The sequence below is a fragment of the Fukomys damarensis genome, unplaced genomic scaffold (genome assembly GCF_012274545.1).
Source record: "Fukomys damarensis isolate Sample0158 unplaced genomic scaffold, DMR_v1.0_HiC HiC_scaffold_39, whole genome shotgun sequence".
Lineage (NCBI taxonomy): Eukaryota > Metazoa > Chordata > Mammalia > Rodentia > Bathyergidae > Fukomys > Fukomys damarensis.
In genome coordinates, this window is record NW_022900951.1 from 102065321 (window position 1) to 102077602 (window position 12282).

The following is a 12282-nucleotide window of genomic DNA, read 5'->3' on the forward strand; positions in this document are numbered from 1 at the left end:
AGGGGAAAAAACGAGAACCAAGACCTGGCATGTAAAGGTACAAGATCCCAGTAATGAATGTAACTGTACTGCCTACCTAGAATGTACCAACAAATTAAATTTAAAATAAAAATATATCTAATGTGTTTTTTCAAAATGTGAATCCTGCAAAGATTTCCTGTGGCAACACACTTGGAGTTTTTACTAATGAAAATACAGAAAAGAAAGAAGAGGAAAATTTGAGGCAATTAGAGATAAAGAGATGTTTATTCATTGTGCATTAAAGCAGTTCTAGGTAATGGAGTTAAAGAACTAAACAAACATATTTCCTGTAGTGAATAAGCCCTCAGTTTGGGAAGAATAAATAGTTGTGTACAATTTAAAATATTTTCAAACTGCTGAAAGTAAGGAAGATGGTAATGGCAGTATTTTACTGATTCCCCTAAAAATGTATGAGTTGTGTTAGACTCAAAGCCTAAAGAGAAACTAAGGCATAATAAATAAATGAATTGTACATAAAAATTACTCAAATAAGTGTTTCTTTCTTTCTTGTTTTTTAGCATGTCATCATGCCGCATTGAGTACAAATGATTTCCCTCGTCATGTAACCTAGACACCATTTCAAAAAATGCTCTGTTTGGCTGCCAGTTTCTTGGCTTTCTTCAGCATGGTGAGATGGCTTCCCTTTCCCCAGGGAAGAGAAATCCGTGGTTTGTTGCCTTTGCCCATAACAAAAAGTTTGATGAGCTGAGCGGCATAGCTTTTGCCATTGGTGTCTTTCACATGAACCACATCAAAAGAGTCAATATGTCTCTCGTTGTTGGTCTCACCAATCCTTCCCAAGTTGACACCTTCATTTACAATATACAGGATACCAATGTAAAATTTGATAAAATTGGTGATTTTGCCAGTACCCAAATCAATGTGGATGGTGCCATTCACTTTGATGAGGAAATCAGGATGGAGAATGGTGTGAACATCATGGATCATCTGAAGTCGAATTCCTTTTGTGCCCACAAAGATCTTTCATATTTTGCAGAACTTATATTTAGCCTTCTCAGGTGTAATGTTGTGAACAGCAAAGTAACCCTTGGCGTCATAGATCAGACACAAATTCTCTCTAGTCTTGTAATACTGATGGCTTCCATTAAACCAACAGGGTAAGTTGTACCAGTTCAGACGTTGCCATCAATGTTAATGAAGTACTACATGCAAATCTTCTTTACTTCATCTTCAGGCAGGACATACTTAAATCTATTCTTTAGAAAAATGATGAAAGGCAGACATTCTCTGGCTTATGGGGATCAGTTGAAGGATGAGGAGCAGCACATCGGTCAATTTATACAGCATCCAATGCTTGGGAGCTACTACCCACTTCAGATGCTTCTTAGGACCATGAGCCATGGCCACGCTTGGAAAGGAATGTGGCCTGAAGTGTTTCTTTACTAAATAGGTTATGAAAAACTATTTAGATCTTACCAGTATGTAATAGTAAGATAGCACTCGCTAATAGTAGTCATATTTAGGATCCCCATTAAATAATGTCTTTATAAAGTTCACAGGTTTTGATGTCTTATAACAATATTAGCTCAATACTCAGTGATAAAGGATGATATATATGTTATTATAAAGTTACCACATCATTGAAAAACATTACTAAGTCATCTACATGTCTAAATGTATGTTTTACTCTTGGATCTGAATGCATTTTTATATGAATTTTACTTTTGACTCATTAGAACCTCTTTGCCTTTCTTTTCTTTGTCTTTATTTTTTAACAAGTTAGTAGGTTGTATAAGCTATTAAAACTACAAACAATGTTGCTGAGTAAAATCTAAGTTACAGTCCTAAAACTGCAAGTTACAGGCAAGGAAATTATTTTATAATCTCCTTACATGCCATCTCCCTGCTCCATTATAATGAAAACCATTTCAAATAAAATCATAATTGACAATAAGTTTGAAGCATTTTCTTACTTTTCTAACTTTTGATCTACACAATCTCTTCCCACCCCAATCCTCCCAAATTACATATGACCCAAATCAAATTCACCTTGTATCTATTAGTCTGTATTGTATATATCTACTTTTAAAATGGTATATAAACTATTAATGAACAGTGAATGATAACTTTCAATGTTTCAAAGCTTAATGTTGCAGAATGGAAGATTTTTGGAGAAGAGGAATTGGATCAGGGGAAGGAGGGAGGAAAGAAGAGGATAAATGGGGTGTGATCAATGTAAGTGCAAGAGTGAATTTTATGATAAAATAAAACCCATTTTTCTATACAAATAATATGTACTGCTAAAATAATTTTGAAAACTATTTTCTATGATAGAATTCATTTGAGGTAGACAAAGGAAATAGTTCTCAGTTTATAAGTCATAAAACATTTAAAAAGTGAAATAATTTCAATTGGCTGTTTTTCAAATTTATTGAAAATCACACGTAACCTATAAATCTTAAAGTAACTGCACACAGTGACTTCTCAGGCACCACAAATTATGTCTCTAGTAATATATGCAAAATTTGAAATTTAGTATGTATTTTATATTTTCCTAATGAGCAGCATTGCAATATTTCCTGTTTTTAAGTAATCCTAATAAAATATTATAATAATAGACTGAGAGCTCAATGATCTGCCTGGAGTGCAAAAGTCAATTTCAGAATAAGGACAATAATAATGAATTGACATTGTTTTGGAAGTGAAAGACCATCTAAATTAAGTCATTTTTTTAAATCTTAGCAGTCACATCGGCTTCCTTTACAGTGGAGGGCAGTATATGAACTGGTACAACACTGGTTCTATGGTCAATTCAGAATATATAGCCACATAAAGTTAAAATGCATGTTGTCTTTACTCCAAGAATTGAAAGAACTAAGGGAAAAACCTTTGTCTATTATTTTATACAATTAAAAAGTAGTAGATGAATTATGTGTGCTTTTCCAATGCAAGTTGTTTCTAATATACGTCCAGAAATTTATAAGTATGTATCAATTATGAATATTTATTACAGAATTCAATTTTTTTGTCATTTTGGGACTTCTAATCCAGGGACTTGTTTATGCTGGCACATTATGATAGTAAAATTGTATTACTCTTTACCATGTAGGATATATTTTATTATTAAATATATTTATGTATGTGTGTGCGTGCATGTGTGTATGTGATGGACTTTTGCTTTTTCTTAGAGGCTTGGAGTAAGAATGTATGGATGCCATGTAAAATGCTTTTGTGCTGACTGTTTGTGATACTTCAGCCAGGTGTGCACTGATGTCAGCATAAATGTATTAGGAGAAATATCATCTCTTAATAAAAGCACAGATATCATGAAAATAGAAATATCTGCCTTAGAAAGTATATACTAATATAAATGGAGGGATATAGATTATATGCAGATTTCCATAGGTTCCATATGAGGTTTGGATTCCCTAAAAGTGATTCTGCTGAAAGGAAAGTGTTCATTTATTTAATTAGGCACTTGGCAGCCCTACACTAGAGAAAAGTGCTTGTGTTCTTTTCTGGCACATACTGACCCAAAAAGCACTGAAAGCTGAGAGAAAGAAAATGGAAGGGAGATATCCAAAGCTAATCTTGACTCTAGAAATCAGACTTTGATAGGCCAGATGAGAAAATAAAGATAGCAGAGAGAAAAACACCCACGAAGAATGACAGATTTAAACAAACATTTTGAGCAGCAGAGGCATGCTGTGGAATTTTTTGTGAATTCATATTTGTCTTCTACAAATGTAGAAGAAAATATATACAATAAAGAACAAATACAAAACATACTATAAGAATATGTTTGAAAAAGTTAAGAGCAAAATGTACAGAGAGACCTATAACATTCCTAAGGCCAGATAAAAGAGATTTGATACCTCTGTTAAATGTAAGAAAAAAGAGAAAGAGAGGAGGCCCTTTCTTAGAAACATAAAAACAGATTAAAGAGAAGATGGTTCAACTCCATTTTGAGCAAGTTTTATAAGAAGAATAAATACTCTCCTATTAGAATCCATAGAACAAATGTGGTTAGGAATGTAATGAGAATCAATCAATGAGGGAGAATAATAAGAGACCTCTAATGTGTTTTTTGCAAATGCTCTAAGCTCCCAGACCAGATGAATTATGTACAGAGGAAATGGAAAAAAATTCAGACATAGTCATGAAAATCTTTGAGAAATAACAGTAAGTAGGAAAGTTGTCAGAAGAAATGGAGGTGTACAAGAATTGTTCTGATTCATATATTTACAGAACTGTGAAAACTATAAATTCTTCCAATTACAATGCAGAAGTTCCTTGACATTGGTTACCAAGTTGTACTCGAGATTGAACCCTGGACATTTTCACTGAGCTATATCATTAGCCTTTTTTTTTTTCTTATTTGAGGCAAGTTTTAACTAAATTGCTAAATTTCCCAGGCCAGTCTTTGGACTTGCAATCATCCTGCCCTGCCTCAGCCTCCCAGTCTACTGGAATTACAAGCATGTGCTACCATGCCTAGCTGATTGTCACAACATTATAGATTATTAAACATAATTTGTGGAAATTTAGCAAAAAATTAGTAAAGGCAAAAGAATACCTTTGAATGAATCAGAATAAACATGGATAATTCCATTTTCCTTGATAAAAGAGTTGATAGACTAGTAAATTGAAAGATTAAGAGGAAACTAAAGTGATACCTGATATAAATTTTATCAACGCAATAACAGTGTCTCATTTTATCAGACATGCACTTTTTTTGTAAGAACATTACACATGTAAAACTATATTTCAATTAGATATTCCCTTTTATCTCCTAAGCAAACCCTGAACTCTTAGCAGGCAAAGATGCAGAATTATTTACTACTTCTTAGCACATTAATTTACTAATTATTTATTGAAGGTGAGCATACACACTTTGGTACATTAATATGACTGAGATAAATAAAACCAAGTTAGATGAACCTGCAGCTAATTAAAATACTCTACTAGAAAAGTTTTGATTAGTAGTTTTCTGTTTTGGGGGTGATGAAATGGATATTCTTTCTCATATCCTTTCTACTAAATGCATGAAACCCTTGAAAAATACAAATATAAAAGTCACCAAACAAATTGGCTCCAGAAATTAGAAGAAAGCAGGGAGGATCTAGAGCTCAAGCCTCAAGGAACAATGCAATCGTGAGTTCCCTGGGTATTTTTTTTAATTTTTTTTTTCCTCATTGACTTTATAGGTACATTTTAGGTATACCTCATGGTTTCATTCATCATTGGGATCTTGTACCTTTATGTGACAGGTCTTGGTTCTCATTTTTTCCCCTTGTCCCTGCCCTCCCTTCACTCTCTCCTCCCTTCCTTATTTACAGATACTTTATTTACATTTTTTCATTTTTCTCATATTTTTTTCTTTTCCCTTATTTCCTTTCCACTACCCTTCCCACTCCCCCTACACCTTTGGCCCTTTTCTTTCAAATCCTGGGTATTACTTATGTCTAATATATATCAAACTTACATGAGGAAAAGATGATCACCTAAATGTATGAAAACATATCAATATAAACTCTCTCCCCTTAAATCTGCTCCTTCTGTCAAAAAATGAGGCACACCACTAATACTAAAAACATTTGAACTCTAATTGCTCTTTTCAAATCAAACTCCTAAGAAAAAGTTTCACCAATTCCTAGCAATATCATAAAAGGCCAAATAAAGAGCCTAGCTTTCTACCCTCATCAGTCTGCAAAACCAGTGCTACAAACACTCCATTGGATTTGCGAAGAGAAGGCTAAGTTGGACTACAATATGTTGGTCATTGTTGAAAATAAAGAAGCACATCTTGTTCCTCAGTGAACCCACTAGCGTTATATGAAATTATATGAAGGCCATAGTTTTACTTTCCACCCGAAGTCATGAGTTATCCCTGTTCCTCCCCATTGGGTTAGCAATGGGCAAAAATAAGCACTGAACCATCACTATTTTCAGTCATGAAATCCCATGACAATCCACTCCCATGGTATTAGGAAAGGTCATGTGAGAACCTAGAACAACCACTTACACTCAGTTATGAGAAAACATCCTCTTTGTGAATGAGAATCTACTATAGAACTTGAATTTCTATCTCCATTTGGATTGTTGGAGCTCTGGCAATCCTCTGGCAGAGGATCACAGAAAGCTGGCAAATGCAGAAGTTTTGACAAGTTACATTTTATCATGGTATCATACCCCAAACTGTGAGATTTTCTTAGAAAATTCTCTGTCTTATCAAGAAGGAAGAATGTATAAATTTGAATGACAAAATAAAATAACTACATGCTAAAACAAATGACAAACAAGACATAATGACCTCACAAATATAAAGCAACAATGGCCAATGGTAAACATGCTTCTAGAAGTAATTATGATCTGATTTTTTAAAATTGAAAAATAGACTCAGAAAGTAATAAAAAATCAAAATAGAGAAACAGAGAACAAATAGAGAATAAACAAATTCCTAAGTGAATAATACAAAAGCTAAGACTGTATTCATAGGCTAAAGAGTAGAATGAAGGGAACAGAAGAATCAGTAAAACTGTAAAGACCATAAAATTATCCATTCTCAACAAAAGAGAGGATATAGACTGAAAAAAATCTCATTAACTTATATGTCTGTAACAAAAGATGTATCATTCAATTTATCAGAGATCAGAAGAGGAAGAAAATATGGATAAGCCTGAAAGAAGAGATAAGAAATAATGATTGACTATCCTTTAAGTATGCAGAAAAATGTGAAAAATTCAGTACAGCTTCATTATAAAAATCATCACAAGCCAAGAATAGAAATTTCTCAATTTGACAAAAGACATGAAAAAGAAACCCACACATAAAATCTCACATAGTTATTCCTCATAAAATCTGAACACTTGACCCATAATGTCAGGAATACGACAAAAATGGCCAACCTTATGACTTCTATTAAAAACTGTCTTGATAATTGGAGCTCATATAGTTAAGCAATAAAATAAAATTAAAAATACCTATTTTAGAAATCAAGAAGAAAAGCTATCTTTATTCCCAAATTTCATGATCTTGTATATAGAAAAAAGTATAGACTACTTTATTTATTTATTTTTTATTGAGTTTATTGGTACATTTTAGGTAGACAGTATTTACATTCATTATTGTGATCTTGTACCTTTACATGACAGGTCTTGGTTCTCATTTTTCCCCTTGACCCAGCCCTCCCTTCACCCTCTCGTCCCCTCCCCATTTACAAACACTTTATTTCCATTTTTTTTCATTTTGTCATATTTCTTTCTTTTCCCTTATTCCCTTTCTCCTACCCTTGCTAATTTCCCTACACCTTTAGGGTTTTCTTTCTGTTACTTTAAAAATACTAGAATAAAACAATGAAGAGTTTGAATGGTGCAGGGTTAACATTCCAAAAGATGTATCTATGAGCTTGTATTGAACAACCTGAAAATGAAATTGAAAAAAAAATAATAATAACATTAAAAATAAAATGTTTACAAAGCTATTTACAAAAACAGCAAAATATATGTTTTGAAAACTAGAAAACATTGAAAGCAATTTTAAGTGCAACATAACTCAATAGATCATGTTGAAAGATTAGAGGATCTAGTATTGCTAAAATGGCAATATTCCTCCAATTTTTATGGAATTAACATAATATATAATAATATAGAAAGCTATATGGCCTTTGATATTTTCATATGGAAATTTAAGAGGACTGGAGAATCTAAAAATACGTTAAGAAAAAGTGGTGTTGAAAGCTTTACTCTTTCTGATTTTAAAGATTATTTCAATGGTAAAGATTAACAAAAGTACACAAAATACACATAACAAAATTTATCATCTTAACTATTTTGGTGCTGTGCAATTATCACCCTCTTCAACCTTTAAAATTCTGCTTATTTTCCAAAACCAAGACCCTGTAACTAATGAGTGGTAACTCCCTGTATTTTTCTTCCCCCAGCCCCCTGCACCCCCATTTTACACTTTCTCTTTTGAAATTGACCACTCTAGCTACAAAATACACATAACAAAATTTATCATCTTAACTATTTTGGTGCTGTGCAATTATCACCCTCTTCAACCTTTAAAATTCTGCTTATTTTCCAAAACCAAGACCCTGTAACTAATGAGTGGTAACTCCCTGTATTTTTCTTCCCCCAGCCCCCTGCACCCCCATTTTACACTTTCTCTTTTGAAATTGACCACTCTAGCTATATTAAATAATGTGAACCACAATATATTTGAATTTGTGAATAGTTTGTTTCACATAACCTTTATGTGCTCAAGGTGTATTGATATTGTATCATGTGTAAGAATGTCTTAAAGATATGAGGCTGAATAATGTTCCCTGTATACAATTCAAATAACATCCATTATAAGGAATGATATTCCATTGAAGAGGATGCAGCATTACACATACCGTCCTAGAATCAGAGATCAGATCCTCACCAGAAAATAAAAATGCAGGTGACTTGAACTTTCCATCCTTCAGAACTGTGAAAGATACATTTCTCTTATTATAAAGTATGAGGTCTGTGATATTCTGTTATAGTAGAAAAAATTAGACAAAGACAAATGAATATTTTTCTTTTTTTTCTTAAATAATTGACATATAAATTACATGAAATCAGGTGCCTATTGATATATTGTTTAGTTTGTAGCATAATAAAAGGCAGTGTGAGCCGGACGCGGTGCCACATGCCTTTAATCCCAGCACTCGGGAGGCTGAGACGGGAGGATCACTGTGAGTTCGAGACCAGCCTGGGCTACATAGTGAGTTCCAGGTCAGTCTCAATTACATAGTGAGACCCTGTCTCAACACCTCCGCCTACAAAGAGGCAGTGTGCTTTATAACAGCACTGACTGAGCAAGGAAGTGGTAGAAATATTGTAGCACAGTAATTAAATTATGTTAGATAACTTTAGCCCTCAGAAACATGTAAGGGAATCATAAATGACAAATAAGAGTGTACATAAACAATCACTGTAAATATATACCTCTTCCTGAAGAGGACATACTTCATTTAAGTTAAAAATTTAACAATATAGTGATGGTTTAGTAACATAGGTTAAATACATATGTACATGCATGTATATCTTATGAAGTAAGATTTTATAATTCTGAAGAAATTAGTAAAAGAGAAAGTAGAGATCAAAAATAGTATGAGATATCTAGAAAAGCAAATATTAAATGTCAGCCATGAGTTCAACAATATAAAAATAATTTTAATTATGAATGGATCAAAATGCAATCAGAAAAAAAGACTACTAGGCTAAAGAAAAATAATGTAACAACTCTCTGCTATCTTAAATCCTAAGTGTCTAATACTGAATTAACAGATTTAAAAATGTAGTGTATAAATACAAGGGAGTACTATTCAGCTTAAAAAAATAAGTTATTCTACCATTAACAATGAGTCTCGAGGACGTTATGTTATATAATATGTCAGGTACAAGAAATAAACTGTACAGATAGAAATACATTGGAAATAAAAGGAAAAATAAGATATATCATGCGAAGAACAGTCACAAGAGAGATGTAATGTCTATGATAATGCCATGAAATATATTGTAAGACATGCAATATCAGGAATGACAGTGCAGGACTATTATAATGATAAAATATTCAATCCATCAAGAAGTTGTAGAATTGTAAGCATAAATACCTATAGAAAAAAGAGATTCAAGTAGTGTTAAACAAAGGCAGACAGAATTAAGATAAGAAATAGACATTTCAATAATAATATTCATATATTTCAGTGCTCCATTTTTATATTAAGTACAACTGTAAAAAAGAGCAACATAGAAATACAAAACTGGAACAACACTATATATAAATAAAACCACATAAGTCTCTATGGAATTATTCATCTAACAACAGAAGGACATGCATTCTTCTCAGGTCCACCACATTCTCCATGAGAAACAAATAACATTAGTATAAAGTCAATAAATTTAAATAAATGAAATCATGAAAAGTATTTTCTTTGATAAATCACATTTGCATTTTGTCAGCATTCTTTATCTTTTCAAAAAAATCATATTTCAGTTTCATTAATTTCCTTATTGTGTACCTATAATTTGTTTCATCAATGTTTTGGTTTAATCCTAATTAGTTCTTTCTTAGTCTTTGCTTTGGCTTGTTTGCCCTTGATTTAAGATAGAAGAACAGAATTTTATTTTTTATTTTTCTTCTTTGTTAACTGTAGGTTTTTTTTTAGCTATATAGATCCTTCTTAACACTACTGTGGTTGCATCCCATGAGTTTTTACATGTTGTTTCTTCACTCCTTTCTTCTAGCTATATGGAATGTATATTATGGTTACTTATATTCAACACGCTGTGCAATAGAACACCACATCTTGCTCCTATTTAATGGAAGCACCATTCATGTCAAAGTCTTTTGAAATTTCTCAGTCTTTAAACAACTAGTTATATAATCTTGTATAATTTCCATATATTTATTAATTTTCCAAACATTTTCGTTTTTAAATTTCCAATTTCAATCCCCTGTTCTAAGATCAGAAACAGGACAAATATTTTCACCTAGGTATAAATAATGAGGGAGAAAAAGAAATTAATTCAAATTTGAAATGATATTTAAAATTTATTTATTCGAAAATGATGTGACCATGTATGTAGACAACCTTTAAATATCCCTAAAAATGTATTAGAACTTAAGTTCAACAAAGTTGAAGGATACATGACTAATATATAAAAATCAGATGTGTTTTTATCCATTACGAAAGTAAAACTAAGAATATAATTTCATTTTTGAAGTCATAATAATAAAACAGTGGTTCCTAAGTTCACTAACTCAATTCTTTCTATAATTCTTGTCAAAAACGGTGTCAGATGGAACTGAATCTAATTCAATGATTAGATTCAATTTTGACTCTATGGGAAAATTTTATTCAAATCTTGTCCAGATCAGTTTTTACCCAGAATCATGCAGAGCACTGAACTCAAACTGGAGTACCACTTACTTAGAAATAAATTTAACACGAGAAGTGCAAGACTTACAAACTTGAACACTACAAATCCATACTGAAGAAATTAAATAAGACCCCAATAAATGGAACAATAACTTCTGCGTATGGTTTGGAGGAGTGTATATTGCTAAAATAAGAAATTCTTCTCAAACTGATCTGTAAACACAGTATCTATCAAAATTTCATTAGCCCGATTTGCTAAAATTGACATATTGACCCCATGGAAACTCCATAAAAGAGAAATAATCTTGAAAAAGAACAACTATGGTGAAGGGTTCATACTTCCTGATTCCAAAGCTTATTAAAAAGTGAAAATAATTAAGAAAGAGTGATACAGATATAGAGATCTGTGTAATAAAATGGGGATTAGAAAAATAAACCCCTGTATTTATGGCCAGTTGATTTTATAAAAGGAAAGATCCACTTTTTAACCATAACTGTTGGTACAACTTGATCTACATGTGTAAGAACAAATGTGAGGGTCAGTCTCTGTACTCTTTCTCCTTATGTCATAGTGTAGTTGCTAAGAAGACCTCTTTTGCATTCAGTCAAAAAAGGAAAAAAATTAAAACTTGAACTCATACCATATAACACTAACTTCGAAGTGATTCAAGATCAAAATCCAAGGTTTAAAGATATAAAACTTTCAGCAGAAAACATAGAAATATATCTTCATACTGTCGAATTAGACAAAAAAATTAGATATGAGGTCAAACCTGAAAGAAACAAAAACAAGTCTGAAAGTTGAACAGAATTTTTAAAATTTGTGTCTCGTAGGAAAGCCTCAAGAAAGTGATTGGACAACCAACATTATCAAACATGAAAGAAAGACAAAAACCATTATGTGAAACTACAGCCATTAACAAGTAAATAATAACATTAAGGCCATACTCTTAAGTGAAATAAATAGGACACACATGTGCAAGTACTGAATAGTTTCTCTGGTGTGAGAAACGAAAAGTGTAAATAAGGATCAAAATGTATAATAGATGATGTGAAATAGGAAGAAAAGGTGCAAAGGGGAAGGGAAAGTAGGAGGAGTAGGAAAGGAAAGATCATACTCCTAAGTGAAATTAATAAGTCATACATGTGTAAATACCAACTGGTGTGGAAAGTGTAAAGTGTAAATAAGGATCAAAATGTATAATAGATGATGTGAAATAGGAAGAAAAGGTGCAAAGGGGAAGGGAAAGTAGGAGGAGTAGGGGAAAGGAAAGAGGGGAATGAAATTAATATGAGAAAATGAAAAATGGAAACAAAATCTTTGTAAATAGGGAGGGTGGAAGGGTTGAACGGAGGGTGGGGGAATGGGAAAAAGTAAGAATCAA

The 12282-nt window shown here is 32.2% G+C and overlaps 1 pseudogene; it reads right to left on the minus strand.

Moving 5' to 3' along the window:
- Positions 1-600: 600 nt before the first annotated feature.
- Positions 601-1383, minus strand: LOC104850914 (annotated as a pseudogene).
- Positions 1384-12282: the final 10899 nt, after the last annotated feature.